Here is a 15,175-nt window from a genome sequence, read left to right as displayed (position 1 = left end):
AAAAGAAAATAGACCGAAGTTGATTCTGCCTATTGACATAATTTCCTCTACTGTTCTCCTTCAACCTTTTAATAAATAGCCTAGACAAAATGGGTCTCATTCCAAGATAATAAAAAAGACATCATCTTTGTGCCTATGCAAAATACTGTCATGTTAAATAGAGAAAAGCAACAGGGACAATATGACAATAAGAGATAGGTAAGAATACATGCCACATCAATTATTTTTGAGTCATAAAGCTAATAAAAATGTGAAATATACATCAAGTCAAAACAGACACTCCACTGCAGAGCATTAGGACCTTCTGATATGATACACAAAGAGATAACAGGGCTTAAAGCAGATGTTGGATAAATACAATATATGAAAAGTGAGTTTAGGAAATAATAAAAGAAAATAAATGTATTTAATGGCAGAAATATATGTCATACTAGAGTGAAGAATAGATATTTCCAAAATTTAGTCAATGAAATGAAATATTAAGCAGAAAAAAGGAAAACAAATCAAAAAGAAAAATAACAAAGGTAGAATAATATTCATAGATATTTGAAGACATGCTAAGCTGATCGACCTACATTGGTGTTTATTTTTCACTCAGTTTTGTAATTTTATTTTTATGGCTGGAGGGTTAGTTTTATAACAGTTACTTTTACTACATCTGTAATTCTTGAAACTCACACCTTTACTTCTTATATACTTTAACCAGTTATATTTTCTTCTTTTATTATTATATATTTTTAAAAATACATATTATATGCTGAATTATACATTAAGCTAAAAATCTAAACATTAACAAAATAACTTCAAAGGAATCGTATTATTTTTTATCAAATTGAAGCATAAATTCATGACCTGAAATTAGAATGATAGGATTAAAAAAAGTAAGCCTAAGAACTATTTGTTTGGAATTAACAAACACAATTTACAATATTAAAATTATCACTAGGGTTTTAATCCACATAAAGAAGAAATAGATCGCAAATACTAAGTTTGGCAGGGAATGGGGATATTGACCAAATTAAATAAATGTATGAGATCATTTTCTTAACTTCAGGCAAATATGTTAGAAACCCCAGATGGTTTTGACTTTTTCCATTGGAAAATATAAATGATCAAATGACTAGAAAGATTAAGAAAATCTAAATATCTTTTAAATAGGACATCTTATTTAGTATTTGCCTATCAACAAAGAGACAAATCAGTAGGCATGAACATTTTCAGTTGGAAATTTATCAAGCATGATGAAACTGCTAACTCAATGCTATTTACACTTTTTAGCTTCCAATTCCAGCTATGGTAATGTAATTTGTATCAAGTCATCTCACCTGGCAAAATCAACTATGAAAGATAGATAAAATTAATTAAAACTAAGTAGCTATTTAAAGGCATCAGCGAGAAATCAGGGTACCCAGAACCTGAGTGTCCAAACTCCCAGAGAGAAGAAACACATTGAATTGATTCCAACATTCTTCACCACTTTTCATTTTGGTATAATTTGCTGAGGAGATGGTCAAGAAGGAAGTAGTAGTAACAGAGACTTTGAAAAATCTCATAGATCAGCAGAGACAAAAATGATCATCATTTTTGACTGTCAGACTGGCCAGAACTTGCAGGGCTAATAGAAAAGAAATCACTGTGACATTCTGGATGTCTTTCCCCACAAAGCTTTTTCTGATTCTTTAGTTGCAGAGGACAAGAGCCAGAGAAGTTTACTGTAACATAGAGCTGACTAAAGAACAAAATTCAAGCAGACTTCTTAGGAAAAAGACAGCCTAAAATTGGTGTTCAGGGACCAGTAAGGAAGAGACCCTAGAAATAATCCTAGGTATTGAGACTCCTGAAAAACTAATCCCTAGATATAAAGGCAACCAAAAATAAATCAGTCCTCCTCTGAAACTGAAATCCAGTTAGACCAAGTCCCTCTCTCTCTCATTAGACCAATATGATCTGTCTCTAAGCCAGAAGGAAATTAAAATTTCTTTGAAATGAGAAATCATAGAAACATTGTATTTTTATGTCAATATCTGGTTTTGACTACTAATAACCAAGCACATCCATCAGCAGTACACATTGCACAGACACATGACATCCACAGGCCTTCATGTCTACAAACATAGAAAATGAGGATGTTTCCATTTATATTTATGAATGAATATTGTATTGATATTCTGATAGAAGTTGAAAGCATGGGTTCTGTTTTCTCACCCTCCATTTCTTTGACAAACACACAGAATAAAATTCAGCTCTAGCAAATATTAATGCAGATATTATAAAAAATGCTTTTCAATAAAAGTCACAATTACATTAAAATCATACTTCATAATCAATTAGTGTTTCCTAACAATAAGCAATGATTGATGACTATCAGGCAATACTTTATTACAGTTCACCATATCAATAGGTCAAGGAAAACTAGTGATTATCTTCAGAAACTTCAATTCACATTACCAAATAAATGATCTGAATAGAATGTTTGCATAATAAAATAGATGAAATTTAAACCAAAATCTAGAATAATGTCTAAAAAAGAGAATTTCCTTAAGTTCAAGACAAACAATAAACATGGAAATTCTAACCATTGTTTTTGTGTATTGTAATTATTATGTATTATTTAACACAATGGAATCTAAGGATAATTACACAAAAGAAAGTGATAAAATAGCCATTGTGGAAAAACAGTAAGATTGACATTATTTGTAAATTATTTTGTTTTGTTAAAAGATCTATGACAATCAACAACAAATCCATAGGTGAATTTAGAAAGCTGGATGGTGATGAAATTAATATATTAACATCAGTAGTTTCCCTTTCTAAAAACAGTAACTAGAAAAAAAATACCTAATGATAAACATAATTAGAAAATAAAATTATATAGAAGAAAATTTAAAATCTTATTGATGAATAAAATGTAATACTTCTACAAATGAGAAAATGCCCTTTCTCAATAAGATTCAATAACAAAACTAAACACGGTTTTCAGAAATGCGTAGAAATATAACTTACTCTAGTTACATATACTCACAGGTTTTGATTTTTAACTGGGCTAACCTTATTAGAAAGCATAAATGAAGAAAATGAATGCACAAAGCACTTCTGTTATGCCTTCACTGGAGTATTAGAGATATCACTGGAGAGCTGGGGATATAGCTCAGTTGATAGAGGGCTTGCTCGCATGCACAAGGCCCTGGGTTCAATCCCCAACACCACAAAAACAAAACAAAAATCACTGGAAATCCAAACTCAATCACACTATTTATCCTTCCTCCAAACACCTAAAACCTTACAATGGTGTAAAACTCACTACAGGAGGAAAGCTGAAAACAATGATATGCATTACAAATGCTCAACTATAATCATTCTCTTGTGCCTTTTGTCCTCGCCTTTTTCTCTAATTAGAGTTAACTGTGAAACCCTCTATCATTGTGCACTTCCACCATATCAGCTCTGTGCTGAATGTGAGATTTCTTTTCTCAACTGTAATACAGTATTGCCTGTTGGTTATCAATTAGGGCTTCTTTTACTTCGATTTATGTGTAGTTTTTGAATTATTGGATTATATGCTTCTCTCTCATCTATCATATTATCTTATTCTTCTTTGTATCCATGATGACTTGCATATAGGTCGCATTCCTTGATTTCTACATATAAAAGATTTTTGTGTGTTTATATATGCTACATATATAGTTTCTACATGTAGATGATATTGATCTTAAATAAAAAGTAATTGTTGGTGACTGAGAGTCAGTCAACATATTTGACCTGGAAGCAGAATTTCCTTTTAAGTCAAAATGACACCAAAAATTTCCATATTTTAATCATGTGAATTTAGGAATCTATAACCGATTATCGTGTGATGACTTGAATATTAGAGAAAACAAAAACAAATGTTTTCTTTGAGTGGTGAAGTGGCATCATCTTTTGTGGTCTCAAAAACATGGAAGCTCTTATATTATTTTTGGAATGACTTTATATTGTAGATTACTGATAGTTTATCATTAACACTGACACATAACACATATATCAGTTAAGGAAATTATTTTTCTACTTTTCACATTTCCCCTCAGTGGATAACTCACCCACAAACATAAATCCTTGATCCTTTATCTTTTTGTTTCCATGAGGAGGATATTGATGCAAAAGCACTGTATTCTGATATCCAGAAAGAGGGTATCCGTGAAGCAAAGGAAAATTCCAGGGTCCCAGAGATTCTAGCTAGAAGACAGAATGAAGTAATGACATCTGCCGCAATGTTTGTGGACTGACTTGTGTTTCACTAAAATTCATATATTGAAGCCCTGACCCCCAGTGTGATTGTGATGGTATTTGGATGTGGCACCTTGAGGGGTTGATGAGGTTTAGGTGAGGTCAACAGTGGAACTCCCATAATGGGGTTGGTTCCTGAATTAGACAGATACCCGAAAGCTCCTTCTCTCCTTTGCTGCCATGTAAGGGCAGTGAGAAGCTTACTATCTATAAGAGACCCCTCACCAGAAACCAAATCCTCATGGACTTTGATCTTTGACTTTCTGGCTTCCACAAATCTAAGAAACTAAATTTCTATTGCTGAGGCTACCTAGTCTATGGTATTTTGTGATGGCAGCCTGACCAGACTAAAGCAAGCAGTGACACAGAACTCGACATTTGAGGTCCACTAAGTACCCAGATACCTTATTACTAAAGAATAAATCCCTAAATATAAACTTAAAGCATAAAGTATATAGAATTAGAAGGAACTGTAAATAAAGATCTAAAATATATCTGAAGGCATTCAAAGAGATATATTCTAAGATTATTAGAGATATTCTTAAAAAGGTCTGCTCAGAGTCTTATTTCTGTACTATTCAGAAATGTAGAAAATGATCAACAATAACTGTGTTATGGTTATATTGATTGTGGTATATCCATATCTTTTAAAATAATGTGACAATTTAAAGTTTATGAACCTTTTTCAGTAAATTGGGAAAAATTCCAATATGTATAGTTAAAAATTCTTGACATTAAATTATGCGAGGTATAATTTTATTTTTGAAAAGTCACATAGCAAAAGACTAAAACAAATGCAGAAAACTATGGAATTTTTAGAAACAAGTTCATTGGTACACCACTTCTTCTCAGACAGGTATTCTCTAAATAGGTTCAGTCTCTTGTCTTAGGCCATTAACTTCCATCTAGACATCATGGCTTTGCTACTATTCTGTCAGCGTGATATAAGTAGGGTGGCTGTAGCTCAGGTTCGGACAGGTATTCTGGCATAATTGTTAATAGTACCCCTTTCACTGCACAAATTTCCTAATTTGGAGAATAAATTATATGGTTATCCAAGAAATGGCAAGCCTAACTTTCTTCCTGATTTTCCATTGACAGTCTATACAACTCTCTACAAATTACCTATCCATGGAAAAATTTAATCCCTAATGTCTGTGCTGGCTAACTTCATACGATTGCTGTGAGGATTAATGAGGAGATGATTGGAAAATACTTTGAGCTCCTCAGAGAAAAGTGCTATAATATTGTCACAATTACATTCCTTTACCAGCTTGCTGAGTGGAAGTCAAGGGAAATCAAGATTTTGTGAGTATCAGCAGTGAGACCAAATCAATCATGAAGGTTCTGGCAGCACATTTCATATAAGTGCCCCTGGGTACGAAGTCAAGCAAACCTAAAACTCCCCGAAACATATGAATTATTAGAGACATATAGGCTAAATTTTGACTTTTATGTTGGCTATTCAATTAGGAGTTATGAGTAAATGTATTGAACTTCCCTTTCTGGGTGGAAATATTGTTCTCCTTCAAATACTTTCAAGGTTTGGAAGTGGAACAAAGACGTTCATTAAGCTTGAAAGGAACACATCTGAGCTAGACAGCACTTTGTAACCTGGCACCAGGCCTCTAAATCAAACCTATTATTTTAAAGGCCAATTAAGTTCTTTAGAAACTTGGTGGAAAGGTCACATCTTCACAAAGTATTTTCAGCACCTTGTAAATTGGTAACTTGGTCTGGCACTAAAAGATCTTCTTGAAATTCTTACAAATTAAAATCAATCAGTAAATCAATCCAGTTCCCAAGGCAACAAGGAAGCAGATGAAAGGCAACAATAAGGCAGATTAAAGTTCTAGCCATATTCCCAAATATCCTGGAGCCTAGTTTGATTAAGACACAGAGGAAACACCTGGAAGAAGTGCAGCCGGGTCTGGATGTTGATCTCTTTGTTCTCCCTAAAACTTACATCTATCGCATTAACTACAGTACCACACTTGATACTTTGAGGTTGGAACATAATGACTTAATTTTTTTTCTGACATTGCAAGTGTAATGTCAGAAAAGTTATTTTCTTTTCTCTTGTCAAGCTGTTACCCAATCTAAAATTCACATATTGACCTTAGGTGTCTGTCTTCAAGAACAAACCATATTTATTTCCACAGTTCATCAATTGGAACTTTTTCTCTTTGCTGTATACTGGAGGAAAGGAAGGCAAATCTATATCATTTCCCTATTTATCAGAATTTTTCAGAATTGAATAGTTGTTTTTGGAGAGTATTAAGCAGTTATATATGTGAAGGTGAACAAGTTATTTAGTACTGTATTAAGTGCAAAAGAAAAATAAGATGAGAAAAGTTGGCATTTCTTTATTTTAATTGGGACACAAATAGAAGTTAATAGTTTTAGTTCAATAAGGAGTAAAAGTCAAGGCATAATGGTGCACACCTGTAATTCCAGTGACTTGGGAGGTTGAGGCAGGTGTATTTGAAGTTGGAGGTCAGCCTTAGCAATTTAGGGAGATCCTCAGTGATTTAGTGACTCTGTCTCAAAATAAAAAGAGCTGGGGATGTAGTTCAGTGGTGAAGTGACCCTGGATTCAATTCCCAGTTCAAATAAGAGAGAGAAAGAGAGGAGACAATTCAAAGGATTTGATTATGAATCCCGAAGAATATTGCATCTTAAAATTGTCTTCATGTTATTGATTCTATGGCATTTAAGTGAGCAAAATTTTTCTAAAATCTTTTCAAAAAAATTGCAAAAATTTATCTATAAAATGAAAAAAACTAAAGAAAAATCCACCAATGAGAAGAGGAAATGAACTCAAAAGCATTTAATTGTGAAAAATAATTTCACACTATGGTTTTAATGACCTCTGATTTGCATTTTTATAAATTTTCATCATTACTGTGGTCTTTTCTTTAGACTTTCTCTGAATGCTGTTAGCAAAATTTAGTAAAATACTATTTTAGGGAATGTCTAGGGGAAAGGCTATATACTCTTTCCCTGACTTGTTACTTACATTGGTGCAATTAGGGATGTTAAATTTGAGTTCATTGTATTTATGTTTCCCTCCACAAAATCTGGGTATTGTAGCTGTTGCTGTGTGGAAAGCATATTGGCTTAATTAATCAGAACTATTTGGAATGTTGTGAAAATACAAACTAATTATGAACTTTCTCTGATAAGAGACGATTTTGCCTCCTGATTATTTGTTCTTGCTTACATTTATATAATGTTAATCTCATGAAGTGAAGCATTAGACCAGCATGTTATTGATTTGCACATTAGGCATGTGATTACCTTTCCTTTATGTGATTGCTTTCCTTTGTGCTATCTCAGATGCAAAACCTTGAATGAGAGAATGTGGTCAGACTCCTATTTGATCCCATTTGATAATCATTCTGTCTTTCTGTTTCATTTAGCAGCACTGAGGGAATACCAGAGCACTGAGAGCTCTTATGGCAGCAATCTTTGACTTCAGGGCATGACAGCTATATCCTGTGATGCATTTATTTTTTTCTTATGGGAAGGAGGGAAGAGAACATTACTGCCTACTTCCCAAGCTCTGGTTTTGTTTGCAAAGCTTCTTCATAAGTGACACCTGCATAGCTTCAAAAGGGTCCCTGTTCTTGCTTGGAAGCATGACAGTTGAATTGATGGTCAGAAGTTTAACCTAAAATTTAATCACTAATTCACTCCTAATAAACATTCTGAGTGTGACTTTTAGTACTAGATCCTGTGCAGATTCTGGAAATATGAATAAGCTGGGACTTCAACTCTTAAAGAACTAGCCATGTTTGTGTGTATTGTGTGTGTTTTAACAAATGGACTAAGTAATGGAGGATGAGGAAGGAAGGGAATATCTGGGAAGAACATAAATATTGACATTTACATAGTTCATGCTGAGTTCACTGAGAGTCTGCACTCTTGAAATACTGACACTCCCATCTGTTTCAGTCATAACTGAACCTGAATCATTATGGATGGCATTGGAGTATATAGGAATTTCCCCCGTTAGGAAGACAACAGACTTGGGTATCACACTCCATGTTTGTTGGCCATGCCACTTACACTGACAAAGCACCTATTTCCTCATATTGAAACAGGTATAACATTCTGTTTTATATGCCTCTCTTAAAAAATGATGATTAAAAAACAAATACAATACAGCATAATACATAATATAGGGATATACTAAATAAGTGGCTCTATAAGCAGTTACTCCTTTTTATGATTGTAATTTCTTTGTAGATTTCAGTTAAATGATTTTTATACTAATGATCTTATTTCTTTTATAAAACTACTGAATGCTTAGTATTTTAGAAATTTGGGTAATACTAAAAACTGCAAAGAAAAAACAAATCTCTAAAATTGCTGAAAATTATCAATGTTAAAATTTGGTAAAAATGATTTCTAGTGATTTTTTTTTTGGTATTTTTCAAATTTAAGAGAAACAACTGTGTAGTTATAATAAAAAACTCTAAAATGGTTATAGGCATTTCAAATTTAAAACTCCAAAAGCTTAGATAGATTAACAGATATACATATAGCTAGAAGGTAGATATATATAATACATATGTGTGTGTGTGTGTGTGTGTGTGTGTGCGCGCGCGCGCGCGGAGAGAGAAACATATAAAAGAAACAGTTTTGTGCCGCTTGCCGCTGACCAGTGGGACAAATGACAAATACTCTTCAGAAGTTCATGAAGCAGCTTCCGCTTTATTCGGATAACACCTTCAATATATAAGCAGTCTCATGCATAAGCAATTATAACCAGATATGTCCATCCAATCCTATTAAAGGTCAAGCGATCACGAGCTCAAGCCCCGCACTAGGTGGCTGAACTAATTATCATACAGCCAATGGTAAACGCTTCCTGTTTTTCTCAAGGCGCATTCAGCATGCCCTTTGGCTCTCTGCCAGTCGCCATCTTAGATGCATGTGGCATAACCCTGGGCCCTGGGTCTTGCCCGCCACAGTTTTGTAAGAGAATACTGTATCTGCTTCTTTAAGTAAAAAGGGCTACGTTTATTAATTTGACTTATTTCCTAAAAGATTGTACTTTAATTAAGAAAAACAATAAGTAATAAGAGCCAGTATAATTTTGTCTTAAATTTAGCTATATCTATGTATAATTCACACATATATATACATATGTATGTGTAAGGCCAAAAAATAACAAAATTTATACAGCATAGGAATAATCACAAAACAAATACCTCAGCAAATGCCACTTAAAAAAATATTTTCTGAAAAATAGATCACTACTCTTTAATTTGTTTTGAAAGATACCCTCTATTTGAGTTTACTTTTCCTGATGTTTTAAAATTTGTATATCCATTCAGTGGTGGGTAATTTAGGGCTCCCAAAGAAATGCCCATGTGTATCCTGGGTACTTGTAAAGACTACCTTATTTGGAAGGTTTGCAGAGGTATTTAAGTTAAGGATTTTAAGATGAAGAGATCATCCTGGGTTGTCTGGTGAGTCTTAAATACCATCACAAGTGTCCCTATAAATGTGGCAGAGGGATATTTGACCTACATACAGAAGGCGGAAGACAATGTGATGGAGGCAGAGAGGTATGAAGAAGTGAGGCAGGCCCCCCTAGGGGTAAGTTCTTGTACTCAGAAGGGAGAGCTGCTGCCCCTTTGGGAGGCTCTTAAGTGCTATCGAAGGTGATCTTTCTTTTGTTTCAGCTAAGACACTTTGGAGAAATTTGCAAAGAATCTGTCTACCATTTTTCTTTTTGAATATATGATTTATGACTCTCAATTGAGCATACACATTTTCCTTTTTTTTAAATATGGAATTTATAACCTTAAACTGAGCATGCTCAGGATTGTGCCTGCTCCCATAGGTGCTTTCCTAGATGAAAATGTATAGGTTCCCCAGTAAAATCCCTTGCTTGCTTAGTTGGAGGAGAGAATTGCTCTTCAAATAATTACAGTGCTCTCCTTCCTTATTGCAAGTAATAAACCTTTCTCCAGTCTTTCATACTCCGGTTGTGTTCATTGGCTTTGCACTTACCAAGAGGAGAAAACATTACATTCAGTTACAATACTAAGCTGCTGGCTTTGAAAATGGAGTAAGGGGTCAAGGAACACAGTGCCAGGAAGAGTACAGCCTTCTGGCTACCTTAATTTTAGGTCAGTGAAACTATGCTGGACTTTTGACTTCTTTGGCTGTGAGAAAATAAATTTCTATTGTTTTAAATCACTTTTAAAATAATTTAAATCACTATTTTTGATTTGTTATGATATCCCCTAAAATTAACATATACTTTGTTTCCTTGTTTAACATTATTCATGTGTGATTGAACCATGTTGTGGCACATAGCTCTAATTTGTTAATTTTCATTATAGAATAGTATTCAATGTGTTTTAAAAAATCATCCTATATATTTTTTAATCAAATAAATATGCTGTCTGCTATACATATAACTTATAGTGTAAATAAGAAATGGATAACTTCACATATTTTTTTCTTCCAGCTATACATCAGAATTTTCATTGGTCCCTAACTCATTAATAATTAATATTAGTATGTCTTTTAAGTATTAGACAAACTGATAGTATGTGTACAGTGGTATGTCATTAGAGTCTTAACTTAATTTTCCTATCAAATAATGAAGAGTTTTTCATGAGGCCCAAGACTAGGGTGAAGCAAGAGCAGCACCTAGGATATACAACTTAAGGGTACACTCATTCCCTCTTCTTTTTCTTCCTGTTTTTGATGCATCTCTACATTGTCAAACAAATGGCATATAAATATGACAGATTTTGTGTATAAACACACACACTGCATTGAATCCATAGATCCATTTATAGGAGATAGACATTTTAATAACTTTCAATCTTCTGATATATGAGTATGGAATATTTCTCCACATATATTGGTAAATTTTTCTCAGTACTGTTTTGTAGTTTCATTGTAGAGCTCCTACACATCTTTTATCAATGTCATATCTTGGCATATAATTTTTGTATTTTAAATGACAGAATTTCATTTTTCAGTTGCACATATAAAGGTATGCAATTGATTTTGCTTTCTGTACATTCATCACAAATCTATCCACTTTACTAACTTGACTTTTAATTCTAATTTTTTGCAGATACATTTGAATCTTTGTATGTAGCCATATCATTTGTGAAAAAGCATTTACCTTTTCTTTGCAATCTATATAAATTTAATTTATTTTTATTACTTTACTGCACTAGTTGGGACCACGAGAATAGCTTTTATAACCCTTTACTAGGCAGCAGTTTAATCTGTTTTGATTTGTATATATAGAATTTATTGCTCATCCCTTATCCTTTTATAAAGTGTCTCTACTTAGTTCTTCATTTTGGTTCATGCTTTGATCCACTCCATTTGGGGGGGGGAATGTTCTCTGGGATCTTCTGTGCCTGTTTATTTGAATGGCCATCTGGTTTCACATGGTTATTTTTAGACATGCTTTTCTTTTCCTAAGGACATGTTTGCCCCAGTCATCTATTCCCAATTCCTTCCTCATTTTAGGGAATTCTTCTGTATTTCTGAGCTCTTTATTGTCTTTTGTTACAATTTGGGTTATCAATTTCAGTGCTGATTATAGTTATTTAAGATTCATGGTCATTTGTCACATATTGTCTTGTTTATAATTGCTTGAATATCTTTGCTTCTTAACCTACATAACTACATTCCCCTTGGAATTACATATCCAATTGAAAACTAGTGGGCAGATGAAATAGCAGAATAGGTAGAAACAGGTAGAATTGACAAGTATAAATGAAAAACAAAAATAGGGCTACATATAAATATTTTTAAAATATGACATTTGGAAAATTCAATAATATAAGTTTTTGGCAAGCACAAAGAAAAAGTAAAGAGAAGAAAAATTTTAATATGGAAAAAGATACTATATCAAAAACACTGACATATTTTAAAACTTCAAGCTTTTTTAATTATATCATTAAAATGAGCAATTTAGAGGCTTACATTAAAAATCATAATTAATTGTATATTTATATTTAAAACAAAAATAACACTATTAATGTATAAAATAAAATATAGGAGAAAATTGATAACAGAGAATGTGGAAGACTTGCCTATGCAATAAAAAATGTCCTTAAGGGAAAAATAGATTTTTAACATATTAAGAAAAAAGTTTGTGATCATGAGGGTTATCACTATCAAAGTTGATGATACAAAATAGATTGGAAGAAGACATCTGTATAGTACTAATAGAAAATATTTGCAGCAAATTTGAGAAATATCATATTTTATTGAATTTAAAATGTCATTACTTCTACAATTATGTCATGGTCCAACAAAAGGAATATAATACTGTCAGTTCTTTATCATTTTCTTATATTAAAGTTTAATTTATATTCTTTAAACTTAATTAGGCATAGATTTAAAAATTATGCAGCATTACTACACACACATTTAAAAGAACATCCCTAATATCCCTTGGCATTAATAATCCAGCAATTCAAATTGCTTTTTGTCTCATAGCCTTTATTGTTTCATGTTTTCTCCCCATTCAATATTATTCCACCTACCATCATAAGCTCTGGTGATCCATCATTTCTTATAAAGCTGCTTCAATACTGCCACCAGGATTTTCTTCCAGGTCATTCTGCAAGATTTGATTCTAGTGCTGTCTTGATCTTACAAGAATGTGCCATGGAAGGTTTCAGACAAAAACCAATAAATAACAAATAGCTGATTGGCAGAAAAATAAGCAGGCTTTGTGCAGTCATACTACCAGGAATTACAACCCAATTTACCTGCATGAACAATAACACCTTATAAGGACTACTAACTCACTAACAGTGATTGGAATAAAGGATCCTTGATTAGATACTTCCTAAATTCAAATATGTTAAAATGTGAAAAACGTACATCTTAGAGTTATTAATTATGAACATTATCTAATTAAAAATGCATGTATACTTTGGCTCAGTATTTCTACTTATCATCTGTAGCACTCAGTTTTTAATAGGATCTTGCCAATAGCACTAATAGCACCTTATCAAGTCTGAAGTCAAAGGAAAAATGAGTAATGTTGACTCTGTATTTAAAATGTTGTCATATTTTTCTTCATTATTTTTTGCATTAATTCTGATACAACAAAATATTGCATCATTGTTTTCTTGATTGCTGAGTTTCTGTTGGTGTTTTGTTTCCATTTTAGGTACCCTTTTATTAAATTAATAAAAATTGTCACTTGTGGCAGAGACTACTTTCTTCACCCTGGGCCAGGGCCTGCACAAGACCTAGAAATTTTACATTTGTATCCACTTAGGTGGGTTTAATAGGCAGCTGAGGGCTTTCTGTTTCCCTGCAGTTTACTACAAAAAAATGGTAGGGAATATTGAGAAAAGGCACCGTTCTGGTGGTGGTAGTTCCAGAATATGTCTATGTTCCCTGGTTGCATTACAGATGTTAGAGGGATTTGTGGCTTCACTGTTTCTTTTACTTTGTCCTTTCTAGTTTGTTCTCTTTCAGAGAGGCAGCTAATGGGCATAACCAGTAGACAGATAAGGAATGAAATCCTGCTTGTGTGACTCTGGATGAGTTAATTTGTCTGCATTTCTGCATCTCAATTTCCTTCTTTGTAAAACTCTGTAAAGAACTTTTTTTTTTTTTTTTTTTTTGAGGTCTTGGGCATTGAACCCAGGGATGCTCAACCAGGTGACATGCCCAGATCTTTTAAACTTAATTCAATTTTTAAAAATTTTATTTGAGATAGGGCCTTGCTAAGTTGTGGAACTGGCCTTGAACTTGCAATCCTACTGCCTCAGCCTCCTGAGGTGCTGGGATTACGGGTTCATGCTACCATGACTGGCAGAATAATTTTTAATTTATAAGCTTCTTATGTAAATAAATACCATGTACTGGGAGTCAGATGTAGCGGCCCACACCTCTAATTCCAGTGACTAGAGAAATGGAGGCAGGAGGAATTCAAGTTCAAGGCCAGCCTCAGCAATTTAGCATGACCCTCAGCAACTTAGTGAGACTGTCTCAAAAAATAAATAAATATAAAAAATAAAAAAGGGTTGGGTTGTAGTTCAGTGGTAAAGCAACCCTGGGTACAATCCCCACTATCAAAAAATAAACAAATAAATAAAATGAATACATAAATAAAATAAATATCCTGTTTTGAAAGTTCATAATTTGTCTAGTCTACAGTGTGAATTTTTAATAAATACCATTTCTATTTTCTAGTTGTCTGCTTCCCACTCCTCAACTTGATACTAAATGTAGCTAATCCACCAGATGGTAGATGTTAGGAACCTCAAAAACATGTTTTTGGGAATGCTTCCATGTGTATCTTTTATTGCTATAATCTCCAAAGTATTACATAGGCCTCAATGATAGAGTTTTTCATTGAGTTGGCTCAGTTATGGTTAGAAATAGTTTACTACTTCAAGCACAGCAAAAAGAAGGAATTCACTGGTTACTTAGGAAAGAAGTAACCAAAAGGGTTATTAGAAACACTGTGTTTTCTAATGTAAACCTCCATCTTGAGTTAAATTGTAATGATCATGTATGCAATTGCAGAAATTCATATTGCTAAAATATCAATATATTTTTTGGTTTTTTTGAAAGAGAATCAAGGGAAAGAAAGTTTTCTTATACTTTGTCATAAACAGTTTATTTTTAATGTTTAACTTGAAATTAAAAAATAATATTACATATATTTTATAATTTTCTCTATATGAGCTTTATCTGCAGTATAATATGAATATTCTTATGTGGACAGGCAAGTTGGTTCTGAATATACAGTGAATCTTTTGTATGCATTGTGTTTCAATTACATCAGTTTAGAACAAACACATTTAATTAAAGTCAGTAAATTTAGGTATCCTACTACAATTATTATCCTTTTTTTGTTTCTGATAAAAAATAGCCAGATTTATTCATT

The sequence above is a fragment of the Sciurus vulgaris genome, assembly GCF_902686455.1.
Source record: "Sciurus vulgaris genome assembly, chromosome: 2".
Lineage (NCBI taxonomy): Eukaryota > Metazoa > Chordata > Mammalia > Rodentia > Sciuridae > Sciurus > Sciurus vulgaris.
The sequence above is the reverse complement of the archived record's forward strand: the minus strand, read 5'-3'. Positions refer to the sequence as shown.